This window comes from Hemiscyllium ocellatum (genome assembly GCF_020745735.1).
Source record: "Hemiscyllium ocellatum isolate sHemOce1 chromosome 27 unlocalized genomic scaffold, sHemOce1.pat.X.cur. SUPER_27_unloc_23, whole genome shotgun sequence".
In the NCBI taxonomy this organism is placed as follows: Eukaryota; Metazoa; Chordata; class Chondrichthyes; order Orectolobiformes; family Hemiscylliidae; genus Hemiscyllium; species Hemiscyllium ocellatum.
Window position 1 is genome coordinate 474,405 of NW_026867491.1, and position 26,905 is coordinate 501,309.

The 26,905-nt window shown below is 47.0% G+C and overlaps 2 pseudogenes; both read left to right on the forward strand.

Annotated features, from left to right (window-relative positions):
• The first annotated feature begins 9,041 nt into the window (after positions 1–9,041).
• LOC132807777 (gastrula zinc finger protein XlCGF8.2DB-like) lies at positions 9,042–10,170 on the forward strand (annotated as a pseudogene).
• Positions 10,171–16,931: 6,761 nt separating this feature from the next.
• The window catches only part of LOC132807778 (zinc finger protein 345-like), a 29,284-nt pseudogene continuing 19,310 nt past the window's right edge, over positions 16,932–26,905 (forward strand).

A 26,905-nucleotide genomic window follows, 5' to 3' on the forward strand; every position in this document is an offset into this window, starting at 1 on the left:
CCTGGAGTACTGTGTGCAGTTCTGGTCTCCAAATTTGAGGAAAAACATTCTGGCTATTGAGGAGTGCAGCATAGGTTCACAAAGTCAATTCCTGGAATGGCGGGACTACCTTTCACTGAAAGACTGGAGCGACTGAGCTTGTATACCCCTGCGTTTAGAAGACTGAGATGGGATCTGATTGAGACATATAAGAGTATTAAAGGATTGACACTCTGGAGGCAGAAAACCTGTTTCCACTGATGGGTGAGTGCCGAACCAGAGGACGCAGCTTAAAAATACAGGGTAGACCATTTAGGACAGAGATGAGGAGAAACATCTTCACCCAGAGAGTGGTGGCTGTGTGGAATGCTGTGCCCCAGTAGGCAGTGGAGGCCCAGTCTCTGGATTCACTTCAGAAAGAGTTGGATAGAGCTCTCAAGGATAATGGAATCAAGGGTTATGGAGATAAGGCAGGAACAGGATACTGATTAAGGATGATCAGCCATGATCATATTGAATGGTGGTGCAGGCTCGAAGGGCAGAATGCCCTACTCCCGCACCTATTGTCTATTGCTCCCAGTAAGGGCAAAACATCTTTGAAAGCTGCTCTGAAAGTGCTCTGACTCTTCTGCTTTCAGCAAAGCTGATTAGAGTTATAAAGCATGGAAACAGACCCTTCGGCCCAGTTTGTCATGCAAACCAAATATCCTAAGTTAACCTAGTCACATTTGGCCCATAACCCTCTAAATCCTTCCTATTCATGTACCTATCCAGATGCCTTTTAATGTTGTCATTATCTGGTAGTTTGTTACACACATGCACCATCCTCTGCATGAAAACCTTGCCGGCCACGTCCCTTTTAAATCATTCCCCTCTCACCTCAAACATATGCCCTCTAGTTTTGGACACCCCTACCCTGGGGAAAAGTGCTTGGGTATTTACCCTATCCATGCCCCTCATAAACATCTATAAGATCACCCCACAGCCTCCAATTCTCCATGGAAAATATCCCTAGCCTCTTCAGCCTCTCGCTGTAGGTCACAAGCATGGCAACAGCCTTGTAAATCTTCCCAACCACTTCCAAAGTTTCACAATCTTTTTGCTATAGCAGGAGACCAGAACTGAACACAGTATTCCAAAAGTGGCTGAAACAATGTCTTATACAGCTGCAAAATGCAACACCTCTCATTTCTCTAAATTAAACTCCATCTGCCACTCCTTGACCCATTGGCCCACCTGAACAATTCTAATTTATAATGAACTCTCTTTCCTCTCTTATTCCGTAGAAGCTGAAACTCCATCCCACATACTCTCTTTCCATTTGCTGAACCTAATCCCTGCTGTACCTCATCCTGAAGGTCTGCTTCATGCTGACCAACAGGCCCACACTCAGGAGAGATCTAATTGAAACACAGAATACTGAATGGCCTGGACACAGTGGATGTTGGGACGATGTTTATGTTGGTAGGAGAGACTCGGGCCCGAGGGCATAGCCTCAGAGTAAATAGAAGGCCTTTTAGAACATAGATAAACATAAAACTCTTCAACCATATAGTGGTGAATCTATGGAATTCATTGCCACAGAAGGTTGCAGAGGCGAGGTCACTGAGTATATTTAAGACTGAGACATATGTTCTTGAGTACGAAGGGGATTGAGGGTTATGGAGAGAAAGCAAGAGAATGGGATTGAGAAACCTATGAGCCACAATTGAATGGTATGAGCAGACTTGATGGGCTGAATGGCTACTTTCTGCTCCTATGTCTTCTCGTCTCTTGCTGTCCTGGACACAGTAAGAGAACTGGGAACAGAAGACGGCCATTTGGTCTTTCGAGCCTGCACCAGCATTGAACAGATCATAACTGGATGTGAATCTAACTACATCTAAGTGGATAGGCTGGGACTTTTTCACTGGAACACAGCAGGTTGCGACGTGACCTTATAGAGGTTTATAAAATCATGAAGGGTATAGATGAGGTGAACGGTGGGTCTCCTTTCTCTAAGGTGGTTTAGGATTAGGGAGCAAAGTTTGACGGTAAGTGGAGAAAGATTTCAAAAAGACATGAGGGGCACCAGTTTTTTTTTTTAAAAAACACAGAGCGTGGTTTGTGTGTGGAATAAATGTCCAGAGGAAGGATGCAGGTACCGTAACAACGTTTCAACGTTACATTCACACATCATTCCTGATGAAGGGCTTATGCCCAAAACATCAACTCTCCTACTCGTTGAATGCTGCCTGACCTGCAGTGCTTTTCCAGTGCCACACTTTGACTCTGATCTCCAGCATCTGCAGTCCTCACTTGCTCCACATCCCAATACATCACCATTTAAACAATACACCCTCCTTTCTGCTTTTTTTTCACAACAGATGCTATACTTTTACATTGTGGTACTACATTTGCCATGTGTTTGTCAATTGTGGACTTATCTACATTGGGGAGGCTTGGGGAACAGTTCACCGAGCATCATACCTGGGCCCACAGAGGTCGGCTGGACCTCCCAGTCACCAGCCATTTTAATTCCCCTTCCCAGTCCCTTTCTGACATAACCATCTTTGGCCTCCTCCCTTACCACAATGAATCAAACTGCAAATTGGAGGAACAACATTTCGTCTTCTGTCCAGGCTGCGTAGAGTTGGGAGGACTCAACATTGGGGAACTCAACTTCAAATAAGCTCCCTATCTTTCTAGCTCCTCCTTCTCCCTGCCACCAACCAGATTCCTTCCTCTCATTGATGGGGGCTAGAGGATGGGGCTGGGGAGGACAGAAATAGAATGGATGGGGACTGGGGAGAATAGAGAGAGAATGGACGGGGGCTGGGTGTAGCTGTGGAGATCAGAGAGAGAGAATGGACAGGAGGGTAGAGGGTGAGGGAGAATAGAAGGACTTTGGGGGGGGTTGAGAAAGGCCTGCAGAGCAGAGCATGGGGATCCAGAGAATGCGGGTAGGGTCTGAGAGGAGAGTGTGGGGATAGAGTGTTGGGGAGAGAGGAGGAGAGAGAATGGTGTGGGGTGCAGAATACGAGGACAGACAGAGAATGGACGGGGGACAGAGGGTGTTTGGAAAGAGGGAATGAGTGGCAAGGAGAGGGTGGGGGCGGTGGAAGAATGGGCAGCAGAGAGTTGGTGGAGAGAGAGAATAGACAGGGAACAGAGAGATGGAGAGTGGAGGGTGAGGGAGAGAGAGAGGATGGATGGGGGGGGCAGAGGGTGGGGAGAGGGAAATGGACATGGGGCACTGTGGGTGGTAGGGTGGGAATGGACAGGAGGAGCTGTGGATTGACAGGGGGTGCCGAGGGTGGTGGGGAACGGAGAGGAGTGCTATGGGTAGCAAAAAGACAATCTTTTTATGCAGAGGGTGGTGTGTGTGTGTGGAACAAGCTGCCAAGGAAGTGGTGGAGATGGGTACAATTACAATATTTAAAAGGCACCTGGGAGGGATATGGGCCAAAGGCTGGAACTTGGGACTGGGTCAGCTTGGGACATCTGGTCAGCATGGATGAGTTGAACCAAAGGATCTGTTTCCGTGCAGTGTGTCTAGATGTCTATAAATCTATGATTGAAACCTCACCTTTTTACTGATAATCTTCCTGCTGGACTTTTGTAGTGCACCCAGTTTCAGGAGATTTGTGGTGGGTACAAGTGGCACATGTCCCCTATCATGGGAATTCTGGAAAATATAAAGGGGCTGTTAAAAGTACTTCAACTTTGGGAACACGGGTCTCGTGGAAGCAGGGCATTTGACAAGCCTTTTCAGAGAAATTCTCTCCCAACTGGTGGACTATAGACAGTTTTCCCATGGAATATTACACAGATATTAAGAATGTTACCTTCTGGAAAACATTTTCCTGAAAAATGCAGAAGAATTCAGCTTGCTAACGTGAAACAAATGTTGGAGAGAAAGGAAACTGCCAAGATCAAAAGGCTGACGAATGTCAACATTTATCAGATTGTTTCGAGAACAGAAAACCTGCACTGGAGACACCCTGAAGAGGGTCGTCTCATACCTATTCCTTCAATTAGTTTTCTATGTCTTAATTGTTAAGATACCTATGCAAGAATGACTATGGTTTGTAAAGGTCAGTCATCGCGGCTTCTGGACAACTTTGCAGGAGTTCGTAGGCCGAACCATCTTCATCAATGACCTTCCTCCATCATAAGTTCAGAAGTGGCGATGTCACAATAATTGCAGATGTTCAGCACTATAAACAACTCCTCACAAACTGAAGCAGTTCTGTTAGAAATGCTACAAGATCTTAACCAAATCCAATGGGTGGTGAGTGGCAAGTAACATAATGCCACGCAAATGTCACACAATGACTCATCTCCAAAAGAGATAATCTGACCACTGACCTGTGATATCAACACTGTTACTGTCACTAAATACCCCACGATCAACATCCTTGGGGTTTACAATTGAATAGAAACTCAACTAAATGATCCATACATACAGAGTGGCTACAAGAGCAGGTCAGAGGCCAGAAATATTGCAGTGAGTAACTCATCTCCTGACTCTCCAAAACGTGTTCCAACTTTTACAAGCCACAAGTCAGCAGAGTATTCCATTACTCCCCACTAGCTTGGATGGGATTCCAGCTTCAATTGTATTTGAAACGCTTCATACCGTCCAGGTCAATGTTGCCTGCTTGATTGGTACCATATCCACTGTGCAGAAGCAGTAGTGTGTAGTATCTACAAGACGCACTGCAAAAATTTACCAAAGCACCTTACAAGTTGCCTTTCAAACTAACAACCACTTCCATATAGAAGAACCAGGAGAACAGATACATGGGAACACAAACTCTTGCAAGTACCCCTCCAAGCCACTCACCATCTTGACTTGGAACTGTATTACTGTTCCTTCAGTGTCACTGGTCCAAATCCTGGAATTCCTTCTCTCAAGACGTTGTGGGTCACCATACAGGATGTGGACTACAACGGTTCAAAAAGGCAGCTCACCACCACATTCTCAAGGAGAACCAAATGCTGGCCAGCCAGTGACGCCCATGTACTAGAAGTAGATTTTAATAAATTATTGAAACAGAGGGTTGGAATCTGCAAACTAAAAAAAATCAATGTTAAGAAGGGTCCGATGGAGAGCATTGATTCGGTGCTTATTTGAGAACAGAGAAAGAGCGAATTGGAACTAGAGTTTAGAGTTCAACAGCTGTAGTGTTCCACTCAATATATAAATCTAAAATCGATTAAACATTTTCCCCCTGACGTGTACTTCATTAACAAGTGACTGCGACAGTTAAGAAGGCATATGGGATACTGGATTTCATGACATTAATGGCACCTTCCATTCCCACGATGCCATGCGATGGAGAAACCTCTCTATGGGGCCCTGGCAGTGCGCATGCGTGCGGTGAAGCAACGTTACTGAGTGTGGGAGAGGAATGGCGCCGGCGGCTGAAGGAACAAGAACAGAAACCGCTGGAAAAGCTGAGCAGGTCCGGCAGCTCGTGTTGAGAGAAATGTGAGGACGTGTTTCGGGTCCGGGGATCCTTCTTCAGAACAGGACCAGGTTTCAGAAACATCCCGGGGAGGTCGCCAGGTCCGAGCGCCAAGACCTGGCTCCTGCCCCCGGGGAGAGGAGACAGTGAGACAGGGTAGGATTGGGAACCGCGGGAGGAGGGAGACTGGGGAGTTTATAAACTCCTAGGGGGAGGCCGCAGGCCGCGAATAAAAGCCCCACAGGCCCAGTGTTTACTTCACCGGGAAGGAGCTCTCGTGTTGCCCGGGCAACAGGGCGCCATCATTGTAAGGATAAGGCGCATGTTGACTTGGGGCGGGGAGCGCGGGCGGCCATCTTGGTGAGGGCACCATCAACCGTCACTTCCGGGAGAGAAATGACAGTTGGTGTCATTCAACTAGAATGTCCTCATTTCACTCTGAGAGACCTGGCCCTGAGCCTGGTCTGTGTGTCATTAACACAGGAAAAGGGAGTGGGAGGGAGAGAGAGAGAGATCTGGAATGATACGGCTGTGAATTTGAGGTGAATGAATCTGATCATTTGTGGCGCTGGAACAGAAACTGGGTCCTTCCAAGATCGCAGTGACCAGGAGAGCATTGATGTGTGATGTTATTTTCAGTTTGTAGACTGGGAAAAGAGAACACCAGGAGTGGAGGAAAGTCATGATGAAGATGGATTTGAAATTCTCTTCAGGAGGAGGGATAACTTGAGCCAGCACCCGGCCCATATCCCTCCAAACCCTTCCTGTTCATATACCCATCCAGATGCCTTTTAGATGTTGCAATTGCACTAGCCTCCTCCACTTCCTCCGCAGCTCATTCCATACACTTACCACTCTCTGTGTGAAAAAGTTGCCCCTTAGGTCTCCTTTAAAATTTTCCCATCCCATCCTAAACCTATGTTCTGTAGTTATCAACTCCCCCACCCCAGGGAGGAGACTTTGTCTATTTATTCTATCCATGCACCTCATCATTTGATGAACCTTTATAAGGTCACCTCTTAGCGTCCAACTCTCCATGGAAAACCGCCAGCCTGTTTAACTTCTCCCTATAGCTCAAATCCCTCAACCCTGGCATAATCCTTGTAAATCTTTTCTGAACCCTTTCAAGGTTCATACATCTTCTGATAGGAAGGAGACCAGAATTGCATGCAATATTCCAGAAGTGACCTAACCATGTCATGTACAGCCGCAACATGACCTCCCAACTCCTGTACTCAATACTCTGACCAATAAAGGAAAGCATACCAAACACCTTCTTCACTATCCTATCTATTTGCGACTCTACTTTCACGGAGCTATGAACCTGCACTCCAAGGTCACTTTGTTCAGCAACACTCCGTAGGACCTTACCATTAAGTAGTTCTGCTAAGATTAGCTCAAGATTTGCCAATTGCATGACCTTGGACCATAGTTAGGGGTGTGGGTTACCAGCACCGGGTTTGTAAACTTTTAATCCCATCAATTTCCCCAACACCATTTCCCCATGACTACTCATTTCCTTCAGTCCTGCTCTCAGTGGGCCATGTGTTCCCCAACATTTTGGGGATGTTACCTGTGTCCTCCTTTGTGATCATAGAAGCAACATATGTGGTTAATTGGTCTGCCATCTCTTTGTTCCACATGAGAACTTTGCCTGTTCTAGTTGTTATTGTTTTCTCTAATCTTTTTTTGTCTTCACATACCCCATTTTCCCCTTTTGATCAATCCTTTTGTTGAAACCTGAACTGCTGCCAGTCTTCAGATCTGCTACTTTATTTTTAGTCAATTTGTACGCCACTCCTTAGGGTCTAGTCCTATCCATCATGTCCCTTGTTAGCCGTGGCTGTGCCACCTTCTGTGTTTTATTTTTTCAGACAGGAATGGACAACCGTTGCAGTTCCTCCAGGTGCTCTTTAAATGTTTGTCATTTCTTTCAATAATGTTCCCTCATTTGTTGTGGCCTGTTTGTGCCTCTGCTGTTGTAATTTCCTTGCTTTAGATTTAAGTCCCCAGTCACAGAATCACCTCTGTTCCTCTCCATTTTAATGGAAAGTTCTCTCACTCAGTTCTACACTCTTCTGCAGGAGACCTCTTACAGCTACATGGCCATTTATTCCCTTCTCATGAAGAAATAAATATATTGGAATTAAATTGCCATTGTTCAGCAGAACCATGGCCACTTTTGGAATGTTGTATGCAGTTCTGGTCTCACTCCTATCAGAAGGATATTGTGAAACTTGAAAGGGTTCAGAAAGGACTTACAAGAATGTTGCCAGGGTTTGAGTGATAGGGAGAGGTCAAGCAGACTGAGGCTGTTTTCCCCTTGTGCGCTGGGGGCTGAAGTTGATAAAATCATGAGGGGCATGGATAGGGTAAATAAATCAAGGTCTTTTCCTTGAGATGGGATACTCCAGAATGTAAGGGTAATAGCTTAAGGGTGGGATGGGGAAGAGAAGGTTTAAAAGGGACGTAAGGGGCAACTTTTTCATTCAGAGGGCTGTGTGTGTAAGGAACAAGCTGCTGGAGGAAGTGGTGGAGGCTGGTACAATCACAACATTTAAAGGCCATCTGGATGGGTATATGAATAGGAAGGGGTTAAAGAAATATAGGCCAAGTGCTGGCAAATAGGCCTAGATTGATTCTGGATATCTGGTCCGCATGTTCACTTTCTCTCTGGTGTCGGTGTCAATACCTTGATGTCTCATTTTCTTCCCCTTCCTGGGGACGTTAACCATTTCGTGTCTCATTGTTCTTCAAGAAGCTGCATTGTAGGTTCATCCTGAATTGACAGTTTTTGCTTCCCAAAATCAGACCTGCTCACTCTCAGCAGTATTCCAATGTTGGGAAAGAAACTAATTTTCAGGTGGAGCTATCCAAAATTCAGAGAGATGTCAGTCTTGACATTTTTGCTTTTCTGCTCCTGTAAGATCCTGAATCAGCACCTTCAGGAGGATTAGAGTGGAGTGAGAACAGAAGGAGAGAGAGAGTGAGAGAGGGATGATGCTTTCAATTTTGTGGAATAACAAAAGAAAAGAATGTTCTGCAGAAAGTAGAGTTGCTTGTTCTGAATTTCTACCCTGGACTGACAGTGATGACTTTTGAAATCTTTTTTTACAGAGTATTTGAAGATCTGAAGACAGAAGTTTCAAAGTCAACAGATGAAGGGCTTAAGCTTGAAATATTGACTCTCCTGCTCTTCAGATGCTGCCTGACCTGCTGCGCTTTTCCAGCGCCGCACTTTTCGACACTGAGTGTCCAGTGTCTGCAGTCCTCACTTTGACATCAATGTCTGACAGTCACTCAATCCATTGGGAACACAACAATTTTCGACTGTGATTCCGTGAGAAGGAGCAAAGCTGTTTGGTTCCTGTTTCTATATGTTTTCAGAATCAGTGGGACTGGATGAGAGACCGTACTGTTGCAGTCCACTGAGTGTGGAGCCAGAAATAGTTATACGACCTGGAAAGAGGAATTTACGGCAGGGAGGGGCTCGACACATGTTTGTGTGCAGCTGAAGTTTTGGCCATGGAGAAACCTGAGGGATCCTGCCCCGTAGAGAAACCATGTAAGTGTGGTGACTGTGGGAAAAGTTTCCATTTCCCGTCTGCCCTGGAGACTCATCGGCGCAGTCACACCGGGGTGAGGCCGTTCCTCTGCACAGAGTGTGGTAAGACCTTCAGCAATTCCTCTGACCTGCTGAAGCACCAACGGGTCCACACGGGGGAGAGACCCTTCAGCTGTCCCAAATGTGGGAAGGGCTTTACCCAGGCCTCCAGTCTGCTAACCCACCGGCGGGTCCACACTGGGGAGAGGCCGTTTCTTTGCTCCAAGTGCGGGAAGGCCTTCAGCAATTCCTCTGCCCTGCTGAGGCATAAGCGGGGGCACATTGGGGAGAAGCCTTTCAGCTGCCCTGAGTGTGGGAAGGCCTTCAGCAATTCCTCCGACAGGCTAAAGCACCAACGGGTCCACACGGGGGAGAAGCCCTTCAGCTGCCCTGAGTGTGGGAAGGCCTTCAGCAATTCCTCCGACAAGCTAAAGCATCAGCGGGTCCACACAGGGGAGAAGCCCTTCAGCTGCCTCGAGTGCGGGAAGAGCTTTGCCCACGCCTCCACCTTGCTGACCCACCAGCGGGTCCACACCGGGAGAGGCCCTTCACCTGCCCAGAGTGCGGGAAAGCCTTCAGCAATTCATCCGACAGACTGAAGCACCAGCGGGTCCACACTGGGGAGAGACCCTTCAGCTGCCCTGAGTGTGGGAAGGGCTTTACACAGTCCTCCACCCTGCTGGCCCACCAGCGGGTCCACAGTGGGAAGTGGCCATTCACCTGCTGTCTGTGTGGGAAGGGATTCACCCGCTCTTCCCACCTGCAGAGGCACCAGCGAGTTCACATGCCATGGCAGGGGAATTGAAGGAGCAATGGCAGAGTCCCATTATCGACTGGACCCCTGGGTTTGAATCCCGTCGTGGCAGATGGTGGAATTGGAATTCGATCACAAGTCTGGAGTTCGGAATCTAACGATGAAACCATTTTATTGGGGGCAGGGGCGTGAGAACCCCCATCTGATTCACTCATGCCCTTTTTAGGAAATGAAACTGCCGTTGCAGGAAAGGATTCCCTCAGTTGTCCCAGCTGCATCCTTTACCCGGGTGGCCTACATGTGACTCCAGACCCACAGCAGTGTGGTTAACTCCCCCACCTGCGGAAATGAACAGGGAGAAACTTACTTGGAGACGGGGTCTGGGTTGAAATTGCTGAGTAAGGCAATACTTCCCGGGTTAAGGCTGTACCAAGGATCCAATTACAAAGGGATAACTCGGAGCTGACCAATAGTAAAGCCAGTTGGGGATGGGGGGACTGTGTACGCTTTGAACTTGAACTGTTTTTTAAAAAAATAAGCTACTTTTTCTATGTCTTTTTGCTGGGGGGATCTGAAGCTGTAATAAAGTTGGGTCTCAATAAAGGTCTATGGGGTGAATTTGCATTTGCAGATACATTCAACTTTGATCAAAAAGCACACAACCTGCAGGCAGTTGATCCATGTAATATTTGTAAATTCCTACTTTAAAAATAGAACCAGTCTGATTCAAGATTGGGATACAGACAGACTCAAACCTCACACATTTCATTGTTTGAACTGAGAAGAAACCTATTTATATAAAACCTTAAGTCATCTAACTTCAAAGACTTTCTGGGATTTACACATTAATGAACTAAAACTTGCAACCTATTCTAAAAGACAAAAGACTTAACAACAATCTAGGTTTGTTCAATATATCCGATCAGTTGCACTATACTGTGATCTTTTACTATAAATTCTGTCTTATGATCCTGCTCCACAGCTTCCTGGTGAAGGAGCAGCGCTCCGAAAGCTAGTGCTTCCAAATAAACCACTATAACCTGATGTGTGATTTTTTTAACTTGATCCACCCCAGTCCATCTCTGGCTCCTCCACATCATTTCTAGTGAAGGCAGCCCACTTACTGCTGGGCTCAGAATGTCATTGAAAGCTTTGAGCTCCAAGAGGTTTTTGTTTTAAAGCTGCTCATTTCATTTCAACCTCCTGCACTAAGCTTCCAATGTAGTGGAGCAGTGAATAAGTAGCTGGTATCGTTAGAAATTGTAAATTTTTCATGAGTGCAGGTACTGTGTCATTTCATCAGCATTGTAAAGGTTACTGGCAGCACTGGGAGGTGTGGGCTGCCTTCACTAGAAATCCTTGCTGGTGCCTCTCTGTCTGACCTGCTGTTTGTGTGGCTTTGGTATTGTTGGGTTGTGAAACTGCCCTTGGGGCTTTGAGATACCTGTGGTGCTCTGTCATTGTTAGTGAGGTTGAAGTGTATTCCTTTGTCCGTGTGTGCTGTCTGGTTTGGCTTGTGAGCCTGCATGGGCATTCTGGGTGTTTTAGGTACAGTTTGGCCAATTTTGCTTTTGTGGGTTGGCAGAGTGGCAGATCTTTTTCCACAATCTCTCCCCCCACCCCCCCATTTCTTTTTGTTTTGCTTAGGGGAGGGACGAGAAGGGGCAATGTAGCCGGAGTCAGGGGGATTGTCAGGTGGGGGTCGCGGTATCAGACAGATAGCTCTCAGTGTCCGAGTCTGGTCCAGGAGAAGCTATTTTAGGGGCAGGGATGTTCTCCCAATGGATCTGTGCGAGCTGAGTGGTGAGGGGGGCAGAGGGTAACAGAATTGTACATAGGCATGAACAGCACAGTCGGATAGCCATGGCTAGCACTCTAAGCCCGGCAATGATAGCGATGAGGGCTATCAGTCCCTGCCGTCAGGCTCTGCGCATGCCCTCTTTCACATCGAGTAGGTAGTCCAGGGCCATCCTGTTCTGCAGAGCCACTGTACAGATGGCAACAGCCTCCACATTCAGCTGGGCGAATGCGTCTGCTGTGGAGTTTGCCACCTCCTGTACTGTGACAGCGAGTTTGTGGGCTTCTACCTGTAACTGTAAGGTTGCAGAGTGGGGTGACATCAGGTAGAGAGCTGCTTCGATGGCAGCGAGGGCAAGTCTGCTGCGTGGCATGGGCTTTGGGAAGGGAGGGGACTGGGAGTGATAAATGAATGGTACTGCATACCCAACATTGTTGCTCGCAGTCCAGGGTAACAGCAGCCAGGGGTTGGCTTTGTGGCCACAGATAAAATAGGTGCTGTTGTCGGTCTGGAGATGGAGTGTCTGGGGCCCTGTCCAGCTGGTGAGGAAGGTGGTATTCTGGGTGATCCTGTGGAGGACCTGTCGGTTTAAAATGCTGCCTTCTGCAGTGGATCAGCTTGCTGCGGGAGTTAGGAGCAGGGAGTCAATGCACCGGCTCCAGCCAGCTTCCCATCCGGGTGGCTGTGTGTATCTCAAACAGATGGAACCTGCAGGTGGCCTGTGTGGGCTGTTGTCAGCAATGGTCAGGGCTGGGGGCTCATGGGAGAGGTTGTAGGCCGGGTAAAACCACTCTTTATATTTGTCCAGGTGGTAACCCGCAGACCTCCAGCGGGCTGGGCTGTTGTCCCCATATTTGGTCATTGCTGGTGGTATTTTGAGTGTGGTAACCTCCGGGGACCTGTCTGATTCCAGCCACCATTCCGCCATGTCAGAGATATTGAAGGGGATTGAGGCGAAGGGAATGCCCCCTGTGAGAGTGGACAGGGATCTAGTGCAGACCCAGCAGTGGGTCTGATTAAATCGCTGAGCATACCCATGGGCCATTTTGAGGAAGGTGTTGGCCTGCAAATTACAGTGGGTTATAAAATGTGCTGCCCCTTGGCCCTGTTTACCAGCAAGCCACAGTGTGATGGTCAGACAGATCAGATGGTGATGGCTGCCGCGAGCAGCTGGATCCATCCTGGGTGGTCGGAGTGGTGCCTTCCTCTGTGTGGTCCCTGTTCAGAGGTTGTGGAGCCCTCTTGCAGCGGGTGGCATGTGTCCATTCGGGCCATCCTTCCAGTTTCACAGCAGTCCGGGTTGTCATCAGGCACAGGCCTTTCCACCGAGGGGAGAGAGAATCCTTTTTCTGGTGATTTTATCATAACATAGTCCCCGGGTCAGAACAGATGAATGGGCACTGATTGGGGTGTGGGCAACGCAGCCCTGATCTGGTTGTGTGAGCACTAATGCTCCTGCTAAGGGCCTGGACATACTCTAGTGGGGCCTCTTGTGTCAGAAGCAGGGCTGTGTCTGTGGTGAGTGTCAGGGCTCTGGTGACAGTGAGCATAGGCTGCCCCATAAGTCCTTGAAAAGGGGTGAGCACAACTGTTCAGTTTGGCTGTGCATGTGTAGCACAGAGGGCAAGTGGCAAGGCGTCTGACCAGGTCAGTCCTGTTTTCTGGGTGGTTTTGGTCTGCCATTCATCTGCTCGACCATGCGTGACGACTGGGCTTGGTAGAGAATGGGGTGTTGCCGTGGTATCCCTAGTGCCTCGCTAATGCCGGTCACAAGCCGAGCCGTGAGTGAGTCCCCCTCTCCGTCTCTATGCTGCTGGGAACTCCAGATCTGGGGGTGACATCATTTAGGAGGCATTTTACTACCATACATGCATCATCCTTTCTTGTGGGAAATGCTTCCACCCATTTGGAGAACATGTCTCTGACCAGGATGTACTTGTAACCCTGTTTTTGGGACGTGTGTGAAGTCCATCAGTAAGTGGCTGAAAGGCCCCTCAGGAACTGGCAGGTACTTGGCAACTGGCTTCCCTGCATTGTTCTGCAGGTAGATGAGGCACTGTGATATCAGGGCTTGGGTAGCAGCAGTGAATCCTGGTGCATACCAGGACTGTGTTACAGTGTGTATCATGCCCCTCTTGCCCGTGTGGCCAATGCTGTGGGCTGCTCGGGCCAGTGTGTGTAGGTGGGCACTTGGGCAAATGATGCGGCCATCAGGGTGCATTAGCAGGTTGAGGGAAGGAGATTGTGTGGCCCCAATGCAGGCCCAACTGTCCTTTTTCTGCTTTGGAGCAGTTTCTTGGGTAGCTTGCACAGCCTCCATGGGCTCAGGGAATACTGGGGCCTTCACTATTCTGGGGCCTGCAGGATGTAGATGGTGGGGTGCAGTGCGACTTCCGGGCTGCTGTGTCAGCTGAGGCATTCCCGAGGGTGACTGGGTCAGTGGTAGAGGTATGGGCATGGCATTTGATCATTGCTAGGGCTGAGGGTAACAGGGCTGCTTCCAGAAGGTTAGAAATCAGCGCAGCGTGTTGTAGCGGCCTCCCTGCTGATGTGATGAAGACTCTCTGTTTCCAGAATGTGCCAAAATCATGGATGACTCCAAAGGCATATCTGGAGTCAGGATAAATGTTTGCTGTGTGTCCTTTAGCAATGACACAAGCCCTAGTGAGTGCAAACAGCTCTGCAGTTTGTGCAGATGTGCCATTTGGCAGTGCAGCTGACTCTAGAACTGTGAAAGGAGTGCAGATGGCATATCCTGCCAGTGTGCAGTGGTCTGAGGGCCTGAAGGATGAGCCATACGTATAGAGAATGAGGTCAGAGTTGTCTAGAGGTGTTTCAGAGAGGTCAGGGCATGAGGCGATGACCTGCTGGACAATGTCTAAACAGTCGTGGTCATCTGTAATGGTGGTCAGAGTGAGTGGGGGCAGGGCGACGTTGTAGGGACAGGATGGCTTTGGATAGTAAAGCAACCTCATAGCCAATTGTCTGGGTGGCAGTGAAATGTTGCTGCTAGAAATGGAGTAATCTAGATACAATGATGCTAATCATAAAACAGTTATCAGAGAAATGTCCTAATTCTCTACACAAAGCAACATTCTGACAGTATCGATGGATCAGGAGCTTCCATTCCTCTTCGCAGGGAGGTGCTAATGTCTCCTCTGAAGCGGTGAGTTGCTTCCATTGTCCTGTCCTGGGAGCAATGCTCTTGCTGATGCCTCTCTGTCTGACCTGTCCTTTGTGTGGCTTTGGTGTTGCTGGGTTGTGAAGCTGCCCTCGGGGCTTTGGGATACCTGTGGTATTCTCATTGTTAGTGGGTGTTTGAAGTGTACCGGTATTCCCTTGTCTGCAAATGCTGTCTAGTTTCACTTGTCAGCCTGCTTGGTCCGTGCTGAGGCATTCTGGGTATTTTAGTACAGTTTGGCCAATTTTGCTTTTGTGGGCCTATTGTGGGTTGCCAGGGTGGCAGATCTTTTCCCACATACAATTACCAGGAATACTTGGAATCCTGAGAAGGATTCAAGTGAATCCTAGCGAGATGTTGCATCCTTTGCACTATTCCCAGAAAGTGAATGAACTATCAAGACTCTTGTAAAGATTCATGGGAACTCTTGCAGGGATGTAAAGAAAACTAGATTTACAATTTAAGGCCATACATCCCATTCTGCTAAGTTACTCCAGTTAATTGGTAACTTTTATTTGTTTAAAAATGTGAACTTAATGAAGAATTCTTTCAGTTAATCACTGGGTATTCAAATGTCTCTTCAGAATTAAAGATCATAACAAAACTGGGTGTCATTGTGGGATGTTGAATCTGTAGTACGTGCTTGATAAAATTTGGATGAACAGTATTTCAAAGTGAATTTTATCATGTTAAGTACTAAGACTTTCTGGAGAGGAAAGATTTGCCCTTGTGTGTTTTGCAACACTTAACCAAGGTCAGTTCAATAGAATAAGCAGACAGGTTGATGCTAGAGTTGAGAGCTGTGGCAAAATATCAGAAATAATGCAGGCAGTAGCACGGCAATTAGAGTTAGAAAGTTAGCTAAAAAATGATAAAAACAGGTTGGAAAGTTTTTTTTCAGCTTTTCTTAAAAAATGTTATCAAAATAAGTGTTGGTTGTGCAGAAAATTGAGTATGGGGATTCAGTAACGGAGGATAAAGAGATGGCAGGTGAATTGAAGAGTTTGAATCTGACTTCACTGGCGAGGATACAAGTAACACCCTAGAACGAGCTGTAAATCAGGAATTGAAAGGGAGGGAGGAACTGAAGAAAATTACAATTACCAGGGAAGTAGTACTGAGTAAACTGTTGGAACTAAGAGCTGATAAGTCCTGGGTATTTGAAGGAATTCATCCTAGATTCTTAAAGAGAAAGTAGCAAGTGAAATAAGACCATAAGACATAGGAGTGGAAGTAAGGCCATTCGGCCCATCGAGTCCACTCCGCCATTCAATCATGGCTGATGGGCATTTCAACTCCACTTACCCGCATGTATTGATTTTAATTTTCCAAACCTCATTAGTTTCAGGGATGGTTTCTTTAAATTGGAAAAATCCTTTCTTCAAAAAAGCAGACCGAGAACAGGAAACTGCAGACCATTTAACTTAACATATGTGATGGGGAAAATGTTCAAAGCTATTATCAAAGGTATTACGACAGGGCACTTGTATAAGTTCAAGGTAATCAGGCAGCGTGAATGTGTTTTTGTCAATGGGAAATAATGTAATAATTTTTTGAAGAACGGCCTCTCCGCACTGCAACTGAGCTGATGAATCTCCAGTGCCCACGGGGAATGGAATCCCTTCCCTCAGACCCCACATTTCCACAACTTCTCCGCAGTTCTGGTGACTTTTTGGCTGTGTTTCCGATGAACAATTGAAAGTGTGATCACACTCGGGAAACGTGTACAGTCACTCCCTCCTGCGAATAGTGTAATGTTTCTTCAGTCTGTATAACAGGTTAAAGCGCTGCCCACAGTCCGCTCACGCGGAGACTCTCTCAACAAGGGGAAAAGACATACAAAGGTTGAGCAGCGAGACAAAATGCAAAAGCAATAAAATGTCGAACACTGGGAAAAAATATTGTGGCTCTCCCCCTTTTTTTTTCCTGTTGGCATTTGGGCACTTAAAATCTGTCAGTAACACCAGCATCCCGATAGAGCATACAGCGCATGTTTGCCGGTGTCAGCAACGCCATGCGCATGCTCACCGGGTGTCAGCAAAACACTGGGCATGCTCGTCGCTGTCCGCACAAAAAGGCGCGCGATCTTCTTTTGATTGACCAATAGGGAGTACTGGAGGACCGGAAGGAGTCTAGTCTTCCTGCCAATCAGAGCCACCCCATTGTCTGAATGCGGAAGTTGGACCATGAGCTCCTGTTTCTCCGAGTGAAGATTGAGGTTCACCCCAGACTGCAATCTCCTTCCTCTGTCCAACATCTGTGAGTACGGCACTCTCTTTTCTCACCACCTTTTCCAATTTTTTTTTCATTCTGGGGTTCAGTTGTTGACTTGCAGCAACTGAAAGGTGGGGACAGACTCTGGAAACGTTGCTCCACGTCTGTGTCGCAATTGGCAAAATAGACAGGCAGGAGGCTGGAAGAACAGAACAAACCAGGTAACATCAGGAGGTGGAGAAGTCGACGTTTCAGGTGTAACCCTTCTTCAGGATTGGGGATGGGTGCAGATAAAGGGTGTCCTGGGGGCAGGGTGGTGAAGTGGGGATAGGTGAAAGGTCTGACCTGGTTGGTGAATGGGAGGAATAAGAGTAAAAAATGAGGTCTGCAGATGCTGGAGATCACAGCTGCAAATGTGTTGCTGGTCAAAGCACAGCAGGCCAGGCAGCATCTCAGGAATAGAGAATTCGACGTTTCGAGCATAAGCCCTTCATCAGGATGAAGGGCTTATGCTCGAAACGTCGAATTCTCTATTCCTGAGATGCTGCCTGGCCTGCTGTGCTTTGACCAGCAACACATTTGCAGCGAATGGGAGGAATAAATCTGGTTTGTGACAGGGAGGAGCGGAAATGAGGGGGAGGGGTTGAGAAGGGAGTCAAGGGGTGGGGCGGGGATGGGAAGTGAGGTTTGAGACTGGAGAGCTCAATGTTGAGTTCTTTGGGCTATATGCTACCCAGTCGGAATTTGAGGTGTTGTTCCTCCAATTTGCTGTTTGGTTCATTGTGGCAATGGAGAAGGCCTAAGATAGTCTTTTCAGAAAGGGAGTGGGAAGGGGAATTAAAATGGGTAGTGACTGTGGACCCGCCTGCGACGCTCAGCAACCGTTCCCAAGTTTATGCTCAGTCTCCCCAATGTAGAGAAGATCACAATTGGAAAATATGTGAGAAAGAGTACAACAATGTGAAGTTGTGAAAAAGAGCAGAAAGGAAGTGTATTATTTAAATGGTGATAAACTGAGATGTGGAGAAAGTGAGATCTGCAGATGCTGGTGATTAGAGTCAGTAAGTGTGGCGCTAGAAAAGCACAGCAGGCCAGACAGCATCCGAGAGGCAGGATAGTCGATGTTTCGGGCACAAGGGAATAGGGAATGATATGTGGATGTAGAAAGGGGTCTCAGTGTCTTTCTACACCAGTCACTGCCAGTTGTCAGACAGGTGCAGCAAGCAATCAGCAAGGCAAGTGGTATATTAACAAGAGGGATTGTGTTCAGAAGTGGGGATGTCTTCCTGCAGTTAGAGGTCATTGAATATATTCAAGGCTGAGTTCATCTGAGTTTTGAGCAACAAAGAAGTGGATGTTTATGGGGGAAAGCAAGAAAATGTTTTTAAGACAAGTACAGAACAGTTAGAGGCATACAGCAAAGAAACAGACCACTCAGTCCAACTAGTCCATGCTGAATATATTCACAAACTAATCTAGTCCCACCTGCCAGTGTTTGGCCCATATCCCTCCGAACCTTTCCTATTCATGTATTTAACCGAATATCTTTTGAAAGTAACATCACTTCCTCTGGATATTCATTCCACACATGAACCACTATATTTGAAAAAAAGCTGTCTCAAGTCTTTTCAAAACCTTTCTCCTCTCTCCTTTCCAAATTTGCTGCCTAATCCTGAAACCCCCACCTGAGGGAAATGACACCTGCCATTCACCGCATGTATACTTCTCATGATTTTATAAACCTCTATAAGGTCACTTCTCAACCTCCTGTGCTCCAGTGAAGAAAGTCCCAGCTTATCACCGAGATGTAGGAAGATTCATATCCAGTTATGGTCTGTTCAATGCTGGTTCAGGCTCGAAAGACCAAATGGCCGACTCCTGCTCCCAATTCTCACACTCTGTGTTCGAAGTTTAAAAATCAAAATCACAGGGTTATGGTCCAACAGGTTTATTTGGAAGCACTAGCTTTCAAACTGCTGCTCCTTCATCAGGTGGTTGTGAAGAATAAGATTGTAAGACACTGAATTTAGCAAAAGTTTACAGTGGGATGTAACTGAAATTATATATTGAAAAAGAGCTGGGTTATTTGTTAAGTCTCTCCTCTTTTAGAATAACCATGTTGGTTTCAGTTCTTTCATATGTAAATAGCAAAACTTTTTTTAAAAGTTCCATTCCCAATTGCTGTCATGTTGTCCCAGATAATGTATTGAAGGTGTGAGTTTCCCTGTGTGAGGCTGTCTGTACCACAATGGTTAGACTGATTCTAATCTTAAAAAATGGATTAATAGAATCTTACTTGGATTCATGCAGTTGTGTCCAGGACAGCAAGAGACCATCAGATATAGGAACAGCAATTAGGCCATTCAGCCCATTGGGTTTGCTCATACCATTCAATCGTGGCTGTTAAGTTTCTTATCTGCATTCTCCTGCTTTTTCTCTGTAACCCTGGATCCCCTTGATACTCAAGGACCTATCTATCTCAGTCTTAAATATTCTCAGTGACCTGGCCTTCACAGCCTTCAGTGGCAGTTAATTCCATAGATTCATTACTCTCTGGCTGAAGACGTTTGTCCTTATCTCCAATATAAAGGGTCTTCCCTTTACTCTAAGACTGTGTCTCGAGTCCAGTCTCTCTTCCCAATGGAAAGATCTTCCCAACATCCACTCTGTCCAGGCCATTCAGTATTCTGTATGTTTCAATTAGATCTCCCCTGAGTGTGGGCCTGTTAAACAGCATGAACCAGACCCTTCAGGATGAGATACAGCAGGGATTAGGTTCTACAAAGTGAGAAAGGAGGGAGAGTGTGTGGGATGGAGATTTTAACTTCTAGAGAATAAGAGAGGAAGCAGAATTCACTGTAAATTAGAATTGATCGGATGGACCAATGGGCCAAGGAGTGGCAGGTGGAGTTTAATTTAGAGAAATGTGAGGTTTTGCATTTTGGTCAAGCAATCCAGACAGGACTGGTACAGTGAAGGGGAGTGTTGCAGAACAAAGAGACCTTGGAGTGCAGGTTCATAGTTCCTTGAAAATGGACTCTCAGGTAGACAGGATAGTGAAGAATGTGTTTGGTATGCTTTCCTTTATTAGTCAGAGCATTGTGTATAGGCATTGGGAGGTCATGTTGTGGCTGTATATTGGTAAGGCGACTTTTGGAATAGTGCGTCCATTTCTGGTCTCCCTGCTTTTGGAAAGAACGTGTGAAACTTTGAGAGGGGTCGGAAAAGATTTGCGAGAATGTTGCTAGACTTGGAGGGTTTGAACTACATGGAAAGGCTGAGTAGGTCCAGGATATTTTCCCTGGAGCATCTGAGGCTGAGGGGCAGCCTTATAGAGGTTTATAACGGGCATGGATAGGGTGAATATCCAAGGTCTTTTTCCCCAAGGTAGGAGAGTCCAAAACTAGAGGGCATATGTTTGAGGTGAAAGGGGAATGATTTAAAAGGGCCCTGACGGGCAACTTTTTCACGCAGAGGGTTGTGCATGTTTGGAACGAGCTGCCAGAGGAAGTGGTGAGGCTGGTACAATTATATTTAAAATGCATCTGGCTGGGTACATGAATAGGAATGGTTTAGAACCATAAGAGCCATATGTTGGCAAATGGGACTAGATTAACTTCAGATAGCTGTTTGGCACAGACGGGTTTGACCAAAGGGTCTGTTTCCATGCTCTGACCTCATACCTTTAATGCATTGTCTGAGCTGAGATGCCACCTTTTGTTATAAAGCCTTATGTTATCTTGAGAAGGTGCCTTACAGGAAGTTCTGGGATTTACATATTAATGATACCTGCAATCCATTCTAAAAGATGAAAGACTTAACAATCCAGATTTGTTCAATATAACATTTCAGTGGCAGGGCGCAAATGTCTTTCCATAAATTCTGTGCCTTATGGTCTTATTCTCCACAACCACCTGATGAAAGAGCAGTGCTCCAAACGATGGTCCTTCCAAATAAACCTGTTGGACTATAACCCAGGTTTGTGTGATTTTTAACTTTGCCCAGGTTAGGGTGGATTGACCATGTTAAATTATGCATAATGCCCAGGGTTGTGCAGGTGAGGGGGGATTGGCCGTATTAAAATACCCATCGTGCCCAAGGAGGTGCAGGTTTGTGTGGGATAGCCATGCTAACTTACACATAGTGTCCAGGGATGTGCAAGGTAGGGGGAATTGGCCAAGGGATATGCGCCAAGTGCTGGCAAATGGGACTAAATTGATTTACAATATCTGGTCAGCATAGACTAATTGGACCAAAGATTCTGTTACTCTGCGGCATATCTTAATGACTCTGGCTTTCTACTAACGTTTGTCACATCTCTTCTGTTCAGTTTCTCTCTGGTGCCTGTGTTAATGCCTTGATGTGTCTGGTTATTCCTCGATAACCAATCCCGATTTATCCTGAATTGACACATTTTGTTTTGCTTCCCAAAATCAGACCTGCTCACTCTCAGCAGTATCCCAGTGTTGTGAAAGATGTTAACTTTCAGGTGGAGTTATCCAAGGTGTAAGTCTTGACGTGTTTGCTGTTCTGATCCTGAATCAGCACCTTCAGGAGAATTGGTTAGAGCAGAGAGAGAGAGAGCGAGAGAGAGAGAGAACAAGAAAGAAAAGGATGTTCCTTTCAATTTTGTGGAATAACAAAAGAAAACAATGTTCCACAGAAAGTAGAATAGCTTGTTCTGAATTTCACTCAGTGCAGGGTAGATGACTTTTGTAATCTCTTTTTCCAGAGTATTTGAAGATCTGAAGACAGAAGTTTCAAAATGAACAGATGAAGGCCTTATGCCTGAAATGTTGACTCTCCTGCTCCTCGGATGCTGCCCGACCTGCTGTGCTTTTCCAGCACCACACTTTTCAACACTGACTCTCCCCTGTCTGCGGTCTTCACTTTCACATCAATATCTGACAGTCACTCAATCGATTGGGACAGCCACGATTTTTGATTACAATTCTGTGAGAAGGAGCAAACCTTTTTGGTTCCTATTTCAGGACATTTTCATTGTCAGTGGGACTGGATGAGAGACCCTACTGTTGCTGCGCACTGAGTGTGGAGTCTGATACAGTTATACGGCCTGGAAAAAGGAATTCCCAGCAGTGAGGGGCAGTACATGCGTTTGTTTGTGGCTGAAGCTTCGGACATGGAGAAACCGTGGAAGTGTGGTAACTGTGAGAAAGGCTTCCGTACTCCGTCTGACCTGGAGATTCATCGGCGCACCCACACCGGGGAGAGGCCGTTCTCCTGTCCCAAGTGCAGGAAGGGCTTTACCCAGGTCTCTGCCCTGCTTAGGCACCAGCGGATCCACACGGGGGAGAGGCCTTTCAGCTGCCCTGAGTGTGGGAAGGCCTTCAGCGATTCATCCTCCCTACTGACCCACCGGCGAGTCCATACGGGAGAGAGGCCCTTCAGCTGTCACGAGTGCAGGAAGGCCTTCAGCAATTCCTCATCCCTGCTGAGGCACCAGCGGGTCCACACGGGAGAGACCCCCTTCAGCTGCCCTGAGTGTGGGAAGGCCTTCAGCCGTTCCTCCACTTTGCTGACCCACCAGCAGGTCCACACAGGGGAGAGGCCCTTCAGCTGTTCTGATTGCGGGAAGGCCTTCAGCTATTCCTACTCCCTGCTGAGGCACCAGCGGGTCCACATGGGGGAGAAGCCCTTCAGCTGCCCCGAGTGCGGGAAGGCCTTCAGCTATTCTTCCTCCCTGCTGACCCACCGGCGAGTCCATACAGGGGAGAGGCCCTTCTGCTGTCCCGAGTGCGGAAAGGCCTTCAGCGATTCCTCCTCCCTGCTGACCCATTGGCGAGTCCACACGGGGGAGAAGCCCTTCAGCTGCCCTGAGTGTGGGAAGGCCTTCACCCGCTCCGCCCACCTCCGGAGCCACCAGCGACTTCACGTGCCATCGCAGGGGGAGTGACAAAGCGACTGCCGAGTGCCATTATCGACTGGACTATCAACCCAGTTCTGGGATCTGTTGGGTTTGAATCCCACCGCGGCAGAATTGGAATACGGTCAGAACCTAATGATGAAACCATTTTCTGTGGGGGAGGGGTTGCTTTTTTTTTAGGGAAAGAAACTGCCGTTGTGGGAAAGGATTCACTCAGTCGTCCCAGCTGCATCCTTTACCCGGTCTGGCCTACACATGACTCCAGACCCACAGCAGTCTGTTTCACTCCACACTGCCCTGTTCCTGGCCCCACGGGTTAAGGCTGTACCAAGGATCCAATTACAAAGGGACAACTCTGTGCTGACCGATAGTAAAGAAAGTGGGGTGGGGTGGAGGAGGGGGAGTGTGTGCACTTTGACCTTGAGTTGTTTAAAAAGCAGCTGCTTTCTCTCCCCCTTTTTGCTGGGGGGGATCTGAAGCTGTAACAAAGTTGGGTCACAATAAAGATTACCTGAACTTACTGCCGGGCTCAGACTCTCATTAAAAGCTTTGAGCTCCAGATGGTCTTTGATTTAAAGCTGCTCATTTCTTCCAGCCTCCTGCACTAAGTTTCTAATGTCGTGTATCAGCTGGAGCAGTGAATGAGGAGCTTGTATCGTTAGAAATTGTAAATTTTTAAGGAGTACAGGTACTGCATCGTTTCATCAACATTGTAAAGGTTACTGGCAGCACTGGGAAGGTCTTATCTTTAAAATTGAGAATAGCTAAAATGATATATTCAGAAACATCATTGAAGTCTAAACGCACTTCAATTTTTTAAAAGAGCTGCTGAAATCTTTCTGAAACTTGCACTGGAATACGTGCAGTTAGGCCACAGCTCAGGACAGGCTGGAAGGGGTGAATGGCCTATTCCTCATTTTGTGAAATTGGTTTCAACTATGTAGACATAGTCATCGAGTTGTAGAGCCGGAAACAAACCCCTCAGTCCATATCTTAAATGAATCTAGTGACCCATTTGCTAGCATTTGGCCTATGTTCATCTATACCCTTCCTTTTCATATCCCCATCCAGATGCCTTTTAAATGTTGTCATTGTACCAGCCTCCACCACTTCTGCTGGCAGGTCATACCATACACACACCACCCCCTGCGTGACAATATGGCCCCTCAGGTCCCTTTCCCCACTCACCTTCAACCTATGCCCCTTCAGTGCTGGACTCCCCGACCTGGGGAAAGACCTTGGGTATTCACCCTATCCATGCCCCTTACAAATGTCTATAATTTTGAGGAGAAAATGAGGACTGCAGATGCTAGACATCATTCCTCTTCCCCCACCCCCCCCACTTTATCCAAGTCCCATGCCTTCAACTCAGCACCGCCCTCTTGACCTGTCCATCAACTTTTCAATCTATCAGCTCCACCCACTTCTCCAACCTATCCATCGCCAAACCGTTATTACCCGATGCCTGAAGGAGGACCGCCTCATATTCTGCCTTGCGATCCTGCAACCACACTGGCCAAATGTGGATTTGAACAGTTTCCTCACCTCCCCCACTTTATCTCAGTCCCAAGCCTCCAACTCGGCGCTGCCCTTCTGACCTGTCCATCATTTGTCCTATATATCTGCCCCCCTACTCCACCACCCCCCAACACACACACACCTTCATCTAACTATGGCATTCTCAGCTACCTTCTCCCCCAACCTCACCCACTTTCCATTTATCTCTCAGCACCCCCAGCCCACAAGCCTCGTTCCTGATGAAGGGCTTATGCCCAAAACGTCAATTCTCCTGCTCCTTGGCTGCTGCCTGACCTGCTATGGTTTTCCAGCACCCCACACTCTGCATAATATTAAGGTAATTGGAGGAAGGTTTTGGGGAGATGTCAGAGTAGGTTCTCTACTCAGATAGTGGTGGCTGTGTGAAATGCACTGTCAACAGTGGTAGTAGAGTCAGATACATTAGGGACATTTAATTGACTCTTGGATAGGTACATGAAAGTTAGTACAATAAATGGTATGTAGGTCAGTCTGATCCTAGAGTAGGATAAAGGGCCAGTACTGCATCGAGTGTCGAAGGGCCTGTACTGTGCTATGTACCTAAGTAGAGTCAAAAGTTTTGTTTTATCAGCTGTACAGTCAGATCTGAGCAAACGAGGACATGCAGGTCATACTGCGCTTAGACAGAGTGAGGCGTACAGGGTTACAGCTGCACAGGGGCTGCGCAGAAGCAAGGTCAACATTAGATTTCAAATTGGAGAGCTCCATTCAGCAGTCTAATAATGGCAGGGAAGAAGCTATTCTTGAACCTGTTGGTACAGTGTTCAAGCTTCTGTATCTTCTGCCTGACAGAGGATGGTGCAGGAGATCATTCCCAGGGTGGGAGGGGTCTTTGAGGTTGGCAGCCTTTCCACGACAACGAGAAGTGCAGATGGATTCCATGGATGGGAGGTTGGCTTCCGTGATGGATTGTGCTGTGCACACAACCTTCTGTAGTTTCTTCTGGTCCTGGGCAGAGCAGTTGCCGTAGCAGGGCAAGATGCAACCAGATACATGGCTTTCTATGGTGTATCTGTAAATGTTGGTGAGTGTCATTATGGATGTGCCGAATTTCTTAAGCATCTTGAGGAAGAAAAGGCGTTGTTGTGCCTTCTTGACCATTGCATGGGTAGGTTTAGATATTTAGCCACTCCTTTCTCATTCTTACCATCTCCTTTACTTGATGCAGTCACACAGTCAGTTTCATACCTTGTGCTAATCTTTTTAGAAGGTCTTCTTCAGAAGGATAAAATATTACGAGGGGCAAAGGTAGTGTACATACATAATATGAAATCTTTAAACTTGAATTCATTTTAAAGAGTGGAACAACGTATTTATGGTAAAAATGGGTAAATTTAACAGGTTTATGAAGGGTGAGAGTGGGAAGTATGTGGAGGTGCATGTTAAAACAGGCCCGAGTCTGCATGGCTTTGACAAGAGGAGGTCATGTCTGACAAATCTATTAGGATTCTTTAAGCATGTAATGAGTAAGTTAGACAAAGGGAGAGCCAGTGGACGTGAGCGATTTGGATTTCCAGAAGGCCTTTGACAAGGTGCCGTGCAGGAGGCTGCTAAATAAGATGAGTCCCTGGTGTAGGAGCAAGGTACTGGCACGGATCGAGGATTGGCTGACTGGCAGAAGGCAAAGAGTTGGCATAAAGGGGTCTTTGGAGTTCCAAAGGGGTCAATGCTGAGAATGCTGGGACAGGTCAGGAGAATGTATTCCATTTGCCCCTTCTGTGACCAATGTGGTAAAGTCTGTGGGGGAGTAAAGGATTATACCATTCAGAGGGGCACGATTGTATCATTCAAAGGTGGAGGTGTGTGGAGGAGGGAAAGGGAAGGGGAGGATTGTACCATTCACATCACGGGGTGTGGATTGTACCATTCACAGGGAGAATTATTTATTTTTATTTTTCAGAATTTCCAGGATACAGGACATATGCCAATTTTACCTCCCAGAAATCGACTGAAACTGGGTGCACTAAAAAAATCCAGCAGGAAGATTATCAGTTAAAAAGGTCTAGTTTCGGTCATAGCAGTTATAGACTTCTGGAGTCACACCGCACAGAAACAGACACTTCAGTTCAACTCATCCATGCCGACCAGATGTTCCAATTTGGCCCAGTCCCAAGTTCCAGCATTTGCTCCATATTCCTTTAAATCCTAACTATTCATCTAGACACCTTTTAAATGTTGTAATTGTACCCATCTCCACCACTACCTCTGGCTGCTCATTCCATACACGGTCTACCTTCTGCGTGAAAACGTTGCCCCTTAGTTCCTTTTTAATTCTTGTCCCCTCTCATCTGAAACTTATGCCTTCTAGTTTTGGACTCCTCCATCTTGGGGGGAAAAGACCTTGGCTATTCGCTCTATCTGTGATTTTCATGATTTTATAAACCTTTCAGGTCACCCCTCAGCCACCTCCACTCCAGGGAGAACAGCCTCAGCCGAGTCAACTTCTCCCTGTAGCTCAAATCCTCCACCCTGACAACATCC